At 39.2% G+C, this 12,662-nt stretch overlaps 1 long non-coding RNA gene across 1 annotated transcript in view; it reads left to right on the top strand.

Annotated features, from left to right (window-relative positions):
* The window catches only part of LOC122443479, a 50,358-nt gene extending 38,794 nt beyond the window's left edge, over positions 1 to 11,564 (top strand). Inside the window, exon 4 of the long non-coding RNA XR_006270022.1 lies at positions 11,442 to 11,564. This is a non-coding gene — a long non-coding RNA (uncharacterized LOC122443479). The remainder of the gene's footprint in view (positions 1 to 11,441) is intronic.
* Positions 11,565 to 12,662: the final 1,098 nt, after the last annotated feature.

The following is a 12,662-nucleotide window of genomic DNA, read 5'->3' as shown; positions in this document are numbered from 1 at the left end:
CACCTGTTAAAAGATACCAGTTTGTCAGAAGACATTTTTCTGATACTAAATTCTTAAAAGGGACACTTCTATGTAAGAAACAGAGGAATGGACTTTTATCAAAAAGTTATTAATGAAAAGATACAAAATCGTTCTCCCCAGAACCATTTATAATATTGACCTTTGATAAAATCTAAGGTTATAACCTCAAAGTAAGACTCAGTGAAGCTACCAAGGTAGTGCAATAAAGCATTTTACAGTCAAAATACATTTTACCCTTGAAGTTTTTTTTCTCTCTCCATTAGATGTAGATTCATCAAAGACGGGGGACACTTTTTATCCACGTCTCCATCCCCAATACCAAACACAATATCTTACATACAGGTGACACTTAGGACATATTGAATGAACTGATAATAAGACCATTTCCTCAAAGTATAACCTCTAACATCCCAGAAAAAATTTCACCCTGGCACTGGATTTGAAGAGTATTGCTCTGTCTAACAGGGACATAAGAGAGGGGGTGAAGTCGCATCTCTGCATCCCCATCCCCCTCGCTATGCCTTCCTCAGCAGCTGCTCAACTCATGTCAGCATCCTCTTATTTGGTTCTGTGGATAATTGGGGAGTTTGTGTAATCTTTTCTGGTAGAAGTGGTTGAGGCTGGGGAGATGACATCATAACAGGTGCTGGCATTAGAAGGAAGTCCGGCCAAGTGGCCCCAAAAGAAGGCATAGCAGATGGGAGTGAGTGACAAGAATGCTGGCATGTTCCTTCCGGCAGCACAAGAATGGAACAAGCTCAGAGAAGCTCAAAGACTGAAGGCTTCCTCACAGAATCAGAGAATGGAAGTTTCTCCTTTACTCATCATTGGAATCATGGGTCCCTCTCTTTAATTCTCTAATATCCTTCTCAGTATCTATAAGATACTGAAGCATACAGTTCCATATTAAATGTCAGGGAATGGTAGAGTCTACAGTATATACTAATCAGATGACTTACAAGCACTTGGACCCATTCAATTGCACTTGGCGTGTGTTCTTTGGTGGACTCTACTTTAGGTCACTTGTGTTTGCTAAGTCGCTATCGTCATGTCCTACTCTTTGTGACCCCATGGACTTGTATAGCCTATCAGAGTCCTCTGTCCATTGCATTCCAATGTCCTAGGGAGTGGTTTGCCATTCCCTTCTCCAGGGGATCTTCCAGACCCAGGGGTCAAACCCAGGTCTCTTATGTCTCCTGCACTGGCAGTCAGGTTCTTTACCACCAGCACCACCTGGGAAGCCTGAAGGTCACCCCTACTTCTCCTAAAACCATGTGGCTCTGAGGACGTTTCATCATGTGCTCTTTGGCCCAAGGCTGCTTTCTCTTGGTCTCTTCCTTCTTAGCTGAATTGATTTCTGATTCTCATAGTCAGATTCCTAACAGCTACCTGGGATTTTGCACAATTTCTTGAAAGTCAAGTCCTCCCTTTCCGGGGAAGATTTTATCCACACCAGATCTCTTCTGTTGTTGCTCCTCTGATATTCTCCCACTCTTTATTTAAATGCCCCAAATTCCCTAACAATTCTAGGCTTGACTCATTGTCTTACCTGACAAATGTTAACATATTTAGAGGACTTTAGCCCACTCACGTTTATTTTAACCACCAGTATATTTAGTGATATTTTTGACTTTATATTTTAAATTCTCTTTTTCATGTTTTTCTGTTTTATTTGTTTGTCCCTCTTTCTTGACTTATTCTGAATGAAGTCTTCTTTTTCTTTCCCTCTACAGCAAGGATAATTTTTCTGTTATGGACCAGATAATAGATATTTTAGTCCCTGTCAGCCATATGGTCTCTGTCACAGCTCCTCAATTCTGATGTTAGAGTGTGAAGCAGCCAGAGACAATACTCAAATGAAGAAGCATGGCTGTGTTTCAATAAAACTTTGTTTACAAACAAGCAGCAGCCCAGACTTGGCCTGTGCCGGAAATTTACTAACCCTGTTTGTAGAGGATTGGAAGTTCTATATTCTTCATTATTAACAAACATACTTTGCATTTATTAGAATATATATTTAACTTCTGTGAAAGATCATATAAATGTGTTGTGTTGTGTGTTAGTCACTCAGTCGTGTCTGACTCTTGGCGACCCCATGGACTGCAGCCCACCCGGCTCCTCGGTCCATGGGATTTTCCAGGCAAGACTATTGGAATGAGTGCCATTCCCTTTTCCACGGGATCTTCCTGACCCAGGGATCGAACCCAGGTCTACACACTGGAGGCAGATTCTTTACTGTCTGAGCCACCAGGGAAGCCCAAAACAAGATAGTTTTATTTCTCTAACTGTATGTGAGCAGTCAGAGGCTGCTGGGGCAACACCACAGTTCGAGGACCCAGGATTCTATCTTGTTAGTCCTTGTCGCTAAGGTGTTGCCCTCACCTGAACCTACATCCTCATCCACATTTCAGCCAGTGGAGAGGGGGCACAGGAAGTGGAGGACATGCCCCTTTTCTTTAGGCACACAGCCCTGAAGATGCACAAATCATTTCTCCCTGCTTTATGATTAGAAGTTTGTCATAGGTCACACCTGGCTTATAAGGGAGCCTGGGATATGTAGACAAACTGGGAGACCATGTGAAAGTGAAAGTTGCTCAGTTGTGTCTAACTCTGCGATCCCAAGGACTATACAGTCCATGGAATTCTCCAGGCTAGAATACTGGAGTGGGTAGCCTTTCCCTTCTCCAGGGGATCATCCCAACCCAGAGATTGAACCCAGGTCTCCCGCATTGCAGGAGGATTCTTTATCACCTGAGCCACAAGGGGAGACCATGTACCCAGCTTCAAATCCTATGACTGTAGAAAATGGAGAGGGTAGATAATGAGAGGCATTTAGAAGTCTCTTCAGCAATTAAAATTTTATTTTCTGACTTGCTTCAAAGGTTAATTAGAATCTATAACCCCTCATCCAATGAAAACACAACCGTTAGCATATATTTATTTAGCACAGTCTAGTTATGTTTTTACTGCTGTCATCTTGCTAGATTCCGGTTCTTCATACTCCCATGGGAGTTTTTGTTGCTCCATGTGAAATAGATGTGATTGGTTTATCAGTGATCATTTTCTAAGATATGACCTCCAAACTTTCAGAACAATTATTCCACACATCTTTCTCTCTCTCTTTTTTTCTCTCGTGGAGAAAGAAGAATCAGTACTTGGGAAAGTCTTTATATTTTTACTTAGAAAGACCTGAATTTTAATAAGTGTAATTTACACATGAGTTTTGTGTTTAGTGGTGGACAATGTGAAGTGAAATATCTGCTCATGAGATATGACATTAAGTGAAGGAACAGCCCTCCACAGACAACATGTCAGTGCATTAGTTCCCTGTCGTATCTCTTCTGAGAACCTCAGTCAACATCCCCCTTCATGAATAATTTTCCATTCATATGTATGGGTGTTTGACAGTTTGTTTACATGAACACTGGGAAGAAAAGCCAAAATTATTTGGCTTGGCGTCAAAAACTCCCTCTATTTTTGTTGTCTGCAGAGCTCTGATTCAATGCATTTTAATAAGTTTTTAACAATGCATGAATTTGAGTCAGAGGAACTAGAGGAAAGGCTAGGATGACACACACTTATTATAGGATACAATGGGATGAGACGTCATCTATTGTTTGCCCTGCCAGCAACCCTTATATTAACGCCCTTTCTCCTTCAGAACCGAATTGGTCTCATTATGAGCAGGCGTGAGCAACTTGGCATGATTTGGTATGTTCCTTTCAGAGGTTTTAAATCTCAAATCATACTTGAGTTAATCTCCAAGTTCTGTGTTGTCCAGATTTTATCCGCTTTCTTCAAGATCCAGGCTTTGGAAGATTTCTTCCACACATGACCACTAGACATTTGTAGTTAGCTCATCCTGTGGGAATATTTCTTGACTGATGCAAAAGCAGGCAAGAAATGCAATATTGTTTTCTTTACAGACTGGAGTAATCCCTTTTTCTGCATGCTTGTTCTCCTGTTCTTTGGCTTACAATGATGATCCAACAATGTAACAAAGTAAAATTTTAAAGCTTTGGGGTATTTTAGTTTTTTAGTAGATGAAAAGGTAATTTGGACTCTCTCATTTAGTCCTATGAGTAGCCACAATTTCAGAGACAAACCAATATATTTATGTTGCCTGCAGTTTCTTCCTGTTGCTGGAGATAAATTTTGAACTTTAGGTTGCCAAAACTGAAAACTATCTAGGGGTTCATAACTAATTTCTGCATATTAAAATGGAAACAGAAGCTATTCTGCAGGCAAGCATTTTGCATTGTGGATAGATATAAAGCAAATAATCCCACATTAATTTTGGAAAAGCAAGCCCCGAACCACTGAAATAATACAAATATAGATGCTTCAGACTGAAATATTTTCATTCAGTTTAGAAATAGGAATTGGATATTTCTTTAGCAAGACTGTGTCCTTTCAGTAAAAAAAAAAAAAAAAAAGTCTTTTTTATAAATATATATTTGAACTGCACTGAAGTGTGTCCCCAAAGAATAGTTATTTAGGACTGAATAACCTACACTTTGGGTTTCCCCGATGGCTTAGCTGGTAAAGAATCTGCCTGCAATGCGGGAGATGCAGGCAGATGCAATTTCGATCCCTGGGTCGGGAAGATCTTCTGAAAGAGGAAATAGCAACCCACTCCAGTATCCTTGCCTGAAAAATCCCATGGACAGAGGAGCCTGCGGGCTACAGTTCACGGGGTCGCAAGAGTCAGACACGACTAAGTGCAGGCGCCACAACCTACACTTTGGTTAATATGTTGACTCTTATTGTGACTGTCTTGCAGTGCAGGGGGTGGGGCATCAGTCCACACTGAGATTCCTCCCTGTCTGTCATACTGGGGTGGAACAAAGAAAGTTGGGCTTTGAAGCAAGGGAAAGGGAACTCTCTCTTTCTTTTTCTCTCTTTCTGTGTGTGTGTGTGTGTGTGTGTGTGTGTGTGTGTGGCTAAGAGAGATGGGGCACTGGGCTCTTGGAGAAAGAACAAGGGATGTGCTATTTGTGGGGCATAAATAAGCACATGTACATAGTGGCAGGTCTGGAGGAATGACCTGTAGGGGACTTCTGTGAAGGGGCATGGCCCATGGGCTCTACTTAACCTTTTTAGCCCCAGATTTCCCAACCTTATTCAAATAAGGAAGCTTCTGTTGCATAACACTTGTTAATATGTCTCTGATACTTTTCTGAATACCACACCATGGGAAATATTGTTAGTCAGACATCCTCCAAGCATGCATTGTAATCACCCAGATGGCTTGTTGGAACACAAATTACTGGCCCCACTCTCAAAGTTTCAGATTCAGTAAATCTGGGGTGGGCCTGAGGATTTGCATTTTAATGAGTTCCTGGGCACATGCTGATGCTTCTGGGTCCAGGAAACATACTTTGAAAGTGAATCACAGACAGAAATGGTCTGGTTCCTTCCTTCTTTTCCTAGAGTTTTTGTTGTTCAGTTGCTTAGTCATGTCCGACTCTGACCCCATGAAATGCAGCATGCCAGATTTCCCTATCCTTCACAAACTCCTGGAGCTTGCTCAAACTCTTGTCCATTGTCCAGTCAGTGATGTCATCCAGTCATCTCGTCCTCTGTTATCCCCTTCTCCTCTGTTATCCCCTTCTCCTCCTGCCTTCAATTGTTCCCAGCATCAGAGTCTTTTCCTATGTGTTGGCTCTTTGCATCAGGTGGTCAAAGTATTGGAGCTTCAGCTTCAGGATCAGTCCTTCCAATGAATATTCAGGGTTGATTTCCTTTAGAATTCCTAGAGTAACACAAATCAGATCAAGAAGTAGTGACTGAAATAAAGACCAAATATGAAAAGCCCACATTTAAACATCATACTTAACAGTGAAAAACTGAAAGGTTTTCCTCTAAAATAAGCAATAAGGAAAGGATGTACATTCTTGACACTTCTGTTCAATATAGTACTAAAAGTTTTAGCCAGAACAATTAGGCAAGAGAAAGAAATAAAACACATGCAAGTCAGGAAGGAAAAAGTTAAATTGTCCCTATTTGCAGATGACATGATCTTATATATAGAAAACCCTAAAGATTCCACAAGAAGACTCAGAATTAATAAACTAATTCAGTAAAGTTGCAGGATATAAAATCAACATACAAAATTCAGTTGTGTTTCCCTACACTGATAATAATCAATCTGAAAAGGAAATTAAGAAAAAACTTCCATTTACAACAGCACCAAAAACAATTAAATATTTAGAAATAAATTTAATGAAGGAAGTTATTTGTATAGTGAAACTACAAAACATTGATGAAATAAATGAAATAAGACACAAATTGAAAGTCACCCTATGTTCTTGAATTGGAAGATTTAATTATGTTAAAATCCTCATGTTATCCAGAGCAATCTACAAATTCAAAGGAATCACTATCAAAATTCCATTGACATGTTTTACAGAGATGGAAAAGCAATTCTAAAACTCACATGGATGCATAAAAGACCATAAAGAGCCAAATTAATCTTGAAATGGAACAAAATTCATGCCATCACACTTCCTGGTTTTTAAATATATTACAAAACTATCATAATCAAAACAATGTAGTACTGGTATAAAGACAGACCTATCGACTAATGAAACAGAATAGAGATCCCAGAAATAAATCCACACATATAAGGCCAACTGATCTTCACAAGAGCACCAAAAGTACAGAATAGGGAAAGGTTAGTCTCTTCAACTGGAAAAGGCAATGGCACCCCACTCCAGTACTCTTGGCTGGAAAATCCCATGGATGGAGGAGCCTGGTAGGCTGCAGTCCATGGGGTCGCTAAGAGTCGCACTGAGTGACTTCACTTTCACTTTTCACTTTCATGCATTGGAGGAGGAAATGGCAACCACTCCAGTGTTCTTGCCTGGAGAATCCCAGGGACGGGGGAGCCTGGTGGGCTGCCGTCTATGGGGTCGCACAGAATCGGACGCGACTGAAGCAGCTTAGCAGCAGCAGTCTCTTCAACAATTGGTGTTGGGAAAACTGGATATCTACAGACAAAAGAATGATATTGGACTCTTATACCACACAAAAATCAGCTGAACATGGAATACAGACTCAAATGTAAGACCTGAAACTATAAAACTCCTAGGAAAAGACATATAGGAAAAGTTTCATGACATTGGTCTATGCAATGCTCCATAAATATGACATCAAAAGCACAGGCAACAAAAATGAAAATAGACAAGTGGGACTACATCAAACTGAAAAATCTTCCCTATACCCAAACTACCAACAGAAAGGCAATGTATGGAATAGGAGAAAATATTTACAAACTACATATCTGATAAGTGGTTAATCTCAAAAAAATGTAAAGAAATCCTACAATTCAATAGAAAAAAATCCTAATATACCAACTTTAAAAATGGGCTAAGGAGTTGAATAGACCTTTCTCACAGAGAAGACATGTAAATGGCCCACAGGTATATGAAAAAATGCTCGATGAGATTACACATCAGGGAAATGAAAATCAAAACCACAGGGACATATCACTTCCTATCTGTTAGGATGGCTATTATGAAGACAACATGTTTTGACAAGGATGTAGACAATCTTTAACCCTTGCACACTGTTGGTGGGAATGTAAAATGGTGCAGCCCCCATTTCACAGAGATAACTCGAAAAATTAAAAATAGAGCTACTGTATAACCCAGCAACCCCATTTCTGTGTGTTTATCCAAAAGAACTGAAATCAGAATCTCAAAGAGCTATTAGAACTTCTGGGTGAGCAGCACTATTCACAATAGCCAAGATATAGAAATCACCTAAATATCCATTGACAAATGAAAGGATAAAGAAAATATGGTATTTACATACAATTGAATTCAGTCTTAAAAAAGAAGGAAATTCTGCAATATGTGACAACATGGAGGACATTATGCTAAGTAAAATAAGCCAGTCATAGAAGATAAATATTGCCTGAATCTGCTTATATGAGGTATCAAAAGTAATCAAATTAATAGAATCAAAGAATAGAATGGTGGTTTCCAGGGACTGGGAAGAAGGAGAAATAGAGACTTACTAATCAATGGGCATAAAGTCATAGTTAAACAAGATGAATAAGCTCTAGAGATCAATACTTTAGCTATAGTCAATGAGGATGTTTTGTTAAGAGGGTATATCTCATATGAAATATTCTTACCATGATAAAAGAAAACAAACAAAAAAGTAGTCATTGAACTTGTCATTGAACTCATAGCATGAGCAGGGCATATAGGAATTGTTCTGTCCCAGAAATGCAAAGGCACACTGGTAAAGAAGATCCCAGAGACAAAGATTTAATATACAATTACCTCTCAGTTATCATAGCAAGGGGATATTTAAAATTAATAAGCACTTATTACGTTATCCACACTTCCTGGCTACTTTGACCATTTTACAATGCGATAGTGTTTTGTTTCAAGTATAAAATAATTGGAAGGAGTTTTACTCATTAATATCAGCTATAGTGCATTTTCTGCCATCTTGTCACCTTAAGACCATTTGGGCATGCTGATTTATGTTGTCACAGCAGTTCAACATCTAGTCAATTAAATCTGAAGAAACCCAATTTGTCACTAGGTGATTTGGAATTCCAACAATAAACAACTGGTTTTGTTGATTGCTTTGGCTGAATTGATTAAATGCCTCAGAGATATAGTAGAAACACTTCAGTTTGTATGACAGCATTGCATTTCTGCTTTCCAGTAATTATAGTCTCCGTTGAGCCAATATTTCCAAGGGAAATGCTGTGAAATGTTCTGAATTGGTTGGTGTTTCATTTACAATATATTATTATCTTTATTATATTTACCTGAAATAGGAAATTAGCAAAAACAAAGCCACAGGTAAAGCAGAATAGATGAGCTGCTTGTGCCCAACCAAAGTTCATCTAGAGAAGTTAAATATAAACACAGTATTTCTGTATCTGTGAGGCACTTAGAAAGTGATAGTCATTAACAGCCCACAAATGCCTCTTGGCACATCTGTCTATAGTGATGAACTTAGAGAAAACGTCAAGGTCACTCATTCTGTGTTTAAAGACTTAGGGAACTAGTCCCTCTTGTAACATGCATATTAATGACCGTGGTGGCCCTGAACTTGTGCTGCTCAGATATCTGCTGTGATGAGCATAGTTGACTATTGCCCTACTAGCTGCCCCTCTGAATGTACCACCACATTTGTGCCAAGGTCACAATTCCCACTGGAGAAGGAAATGGCAACCTACTCCAGTATTCTTTGCCTTGGAAATCCCATAGACAGAGGAGTTGGTTGGGCTACAGTCCATGGAGTTGCAAGAGTTGGACACAACTTAGTGGCTAAACCACCACCACCACAATTCCACAGACTGCTTCTAGTCAATAACTGAGCATGATGAAGATTAAATGTGTTCTGTTCCTAAGAAACATGTTGTTGTTCAGTTGCTCAGTCATGTCCAACTCTTTGTGACCCCATGGACTGCAGCACGCCAGGCTTCTCTGTACATCGCCATCTCCCAAAGCTTGTCCAAATTCATGTCCATTGAGTAGGTGATGCCATTCAAACATCTCACCCTCTGTTGCCCCCTTCTTCTCCTGCCTTCTATCTTTCCCAGCATCAGGGTGTTTTCCAATGAGTTGGCTCTTTGCATCGGTTGGCCAAAATATTGGAGCTTCAGCTTCGGCATCAGTCCTTCCAATGAATATTCAGGACTGATTTCCTTTAGAATTGACTGGTTTGATATCGTTGCAGTCCAAGGGACTCTCAAGAGCCTTCTCCAATGCCACAGTTCAAAAGCATCAATTATTCAACAGTCAGCCTTCTTTTTGGTCCAACTCTCACATCCATACATGACTACTGGCAAAACCAAAGCTTTGACTATATAGACCTTTGTCAGCTAAGTAATGTCTCTGCTTTTTAATATGCTGTCTATGTTTGTCATAGCTTTTCTTCCAAGGAGCAAGAATCTTTTAATTTCATGGCTGTAGTTACTGTCCACAGTGATTTTGGAGCCCAAGAAAATAAAGTCTTTCACTGTTTCCATTTTTTCTTTATCTATTTGCCATGAAGTGATGGGACCAGATGCCATGATCTTAGTTTTTTGAATGTTGAGTTTTAAACCAGCTTTTTTGCTCTCCTCTTTCACCTTCATCAAGAGGTTCTTTGGTTCCTCTTCACTTTCTGCCATAAGGGTGGTGTCTTTTGCATATCTGAGGTTATTATATTTCTCCTGGCAATCTTGAGTCCAGCTTGTGTTTCATCCAGAGACACCTTCAATGGCTAACTTAGTTCCAGAACTTCCCAGTGGTGTGGCTCTTTGGGAGCCACACCCAGTCTGAGACTTTCACCACCCAACCTTCCTCCCCATCTCCTTCCACGAGAGTCAGACTTTGTTTCCCTCTGAAAGCTCTCTCTCCCTTCTCCTGCTCTCTCTTTGTCCTTTATAGCTGTGACCCTCTCTTGCACATCTTACCCCATCTTGGCATCTACTTCTTGGAGGACTTGAACTCACAATGACCTTGAGTTTAGACCATCACCAAAAACAAAATCAAGAAAACCTGATGCTGGACCTAGAGTAACAAAACGAAACACCCAAATCTAGAACTTTAATAGTTTTCTTGTCAGAGTCACGAATTCAATGTAAAATTTTGTGATGTTACTTCTCTTTGTATTCTGCATGTCAGAACTATCCACAGCAGCATGTTACCATGAGAAAAAGTCTTGCTTCTCCCGACATGTACCCTCTCTTATTCGAAGATTGGTACAGTATATGTAACTAAGGAAGACCTAGTGTATAGCACAGGGAATTGTACTCAGTGCTCTGTGGTGACCTAAATGGAAAGAAAATCTTAAAAAGAGGGTTTATGTGTATACACACAGCTGATCCACTTTGCTGTAGAACAGAAACTACCACAACATTGTAAAGCAACTATACTCCAATAAAAATTTTTTTAAAAGATTGATGCAGAGATATTGAAAACTATCTTTCATGTAAAAGATTATAGTTTTTATTAACTATTTTAAATCATTTTATGTGTTTCTGCTTAAAATTTTTTCCCACTAGAAAATCATTATGAAAAGTACAGAATATTATTTTAAAAAATTAAAATCACCAGCATCCCAGCATCCAAAATACATGCTATCCAGAGTTACCATTTTGGATGCTTTTGTCTGTATTTTTTCTATGCAGGCATTGATATCTACACAGGTGAGATAATACTCTCTATATAAATTTAATATCCTGCTTTTCCCCATAGTATTAATTTTTTTATGAAACACTTTTAATTTCTACACAATATTCCATTGTGCATTATCTTATGATTTACTTCACTCTTATCTTACCATTAGAATTCAGGTAATTTCTAATTTCCCAGCTATTATAAACAGCCTATGATGAATGTATGTGTTCATAAAGCTTTAGTTTACGGTTTGGTGTTTGTTTTTTTTTCCTTTCTATATAGATCCCTAAAATCCTTTCCTGGCTTCCTGATAAACCTGCAGATGAGGAGAATCAACAAGCTTTCTTCCCGCATTCACCCAGCGTGTTAGAAGGATACCAAAGGCTCGCTGCTGGGCCTGTATCCTTCTGACAATACCAAGGTGTAAAATCGGGGAGTTGAATGAGATAATCCCATCTTTCCATCCATATTTAATATTTCTTAAATATTTGATTAGTGGACTTAGCTCCTCTCTGGTTCTGTAATTTTTCTTATACCCTTTAGGACTGTAAGACGCAAATGTACACAAATGATAATGATGCATCTAGGATATTACTATATTGTCTTTATACCATAGAGAACACTCAAAATTATATAGGAATATAGGCTCTGTGACGCTATTCTCTCCAGCACATATAACTTATTGCTGTCTGTTTTTAAATTACTTTAGGTTTCTAAGCATTAAGAACTATATTATAGCTCTGTGAACCAACTCACTGAGCCTTCTAATATTAACCCAATCAAAATGTTGTTCACTTGGTAGGTATTAAAATGTCGCATTTGAAATTTTTTCTTTTGTGTTCCCTGAATTTACCCTTGACTCTACCTTCATTAAAAAAAGACTGTATTGTGTTTCATTGTGTGCATGACTTTGTACTAGGAACTGAGTTACAAAAGTGTTATTTTTGATGTTAAGGAATTTCTAGTTTAAAAACCATGACACTGAGGACAAAGGAGCATCTAACAACCCATCTGGGTCTCAGCGCCTGCCAGGTGCTGAGGGCCTCTCGGGGAGTTCAGGAAAGAGGGGTCTGGGTAATTCCAGGTTTCCAGAGGCTGGAGCCGGTACAATATTGTGCTCCTCAGAGGGAGATCTGTGAAGGAAATGGGATTCCAGAAGCTTTTCAAATTGCAGTGGTGAGGCTTGGGGTGGTGAAGCAGTGGTGAGGCCAGAGAGAGTATATTCCAAGATCTGGAAATCTAAATCAGGAAAGATTCTTTTTCCTGATAAAGGTGGAAGCAGAGCCATCTAATGTTTTACAGATTGAAAATACAGATTCAGAATAAACAGAGATGATAAAATAGGAAAGGCAGGTCTTAGCAAATGGCAGAGCAAACAAGCAGTGAGAGTTAGTGTGGAGGATTAAGGCTAAGCACTTGGACACACTAAAGTGCTTACAGCAGGAAATGCAATTACTTTCAGATCTGCTAGATCTAATTAGGCCCCCTTATTGCTTTTAATAA

The sequence above is a fragment of the Cervus canadensis genome, chromosome 6 (genome assembly GCF_019320065.1).
Source record: "Cervus canadensis isolate Bull #8, Minnesota chromosome 6, ASM1932006v1, whole genome shotgun sequence".
NCBI lineage: Eukaryota > Metazoa > Chordata > Mammalia > Artiodactyla > Cervidae > Cervus > Cervus canadensis.
The sequence above is the reverse complement of the archived record's forward strand: the minus strand, read 5'-3'. Positions and strand labels throughout refer to the sequence as shown.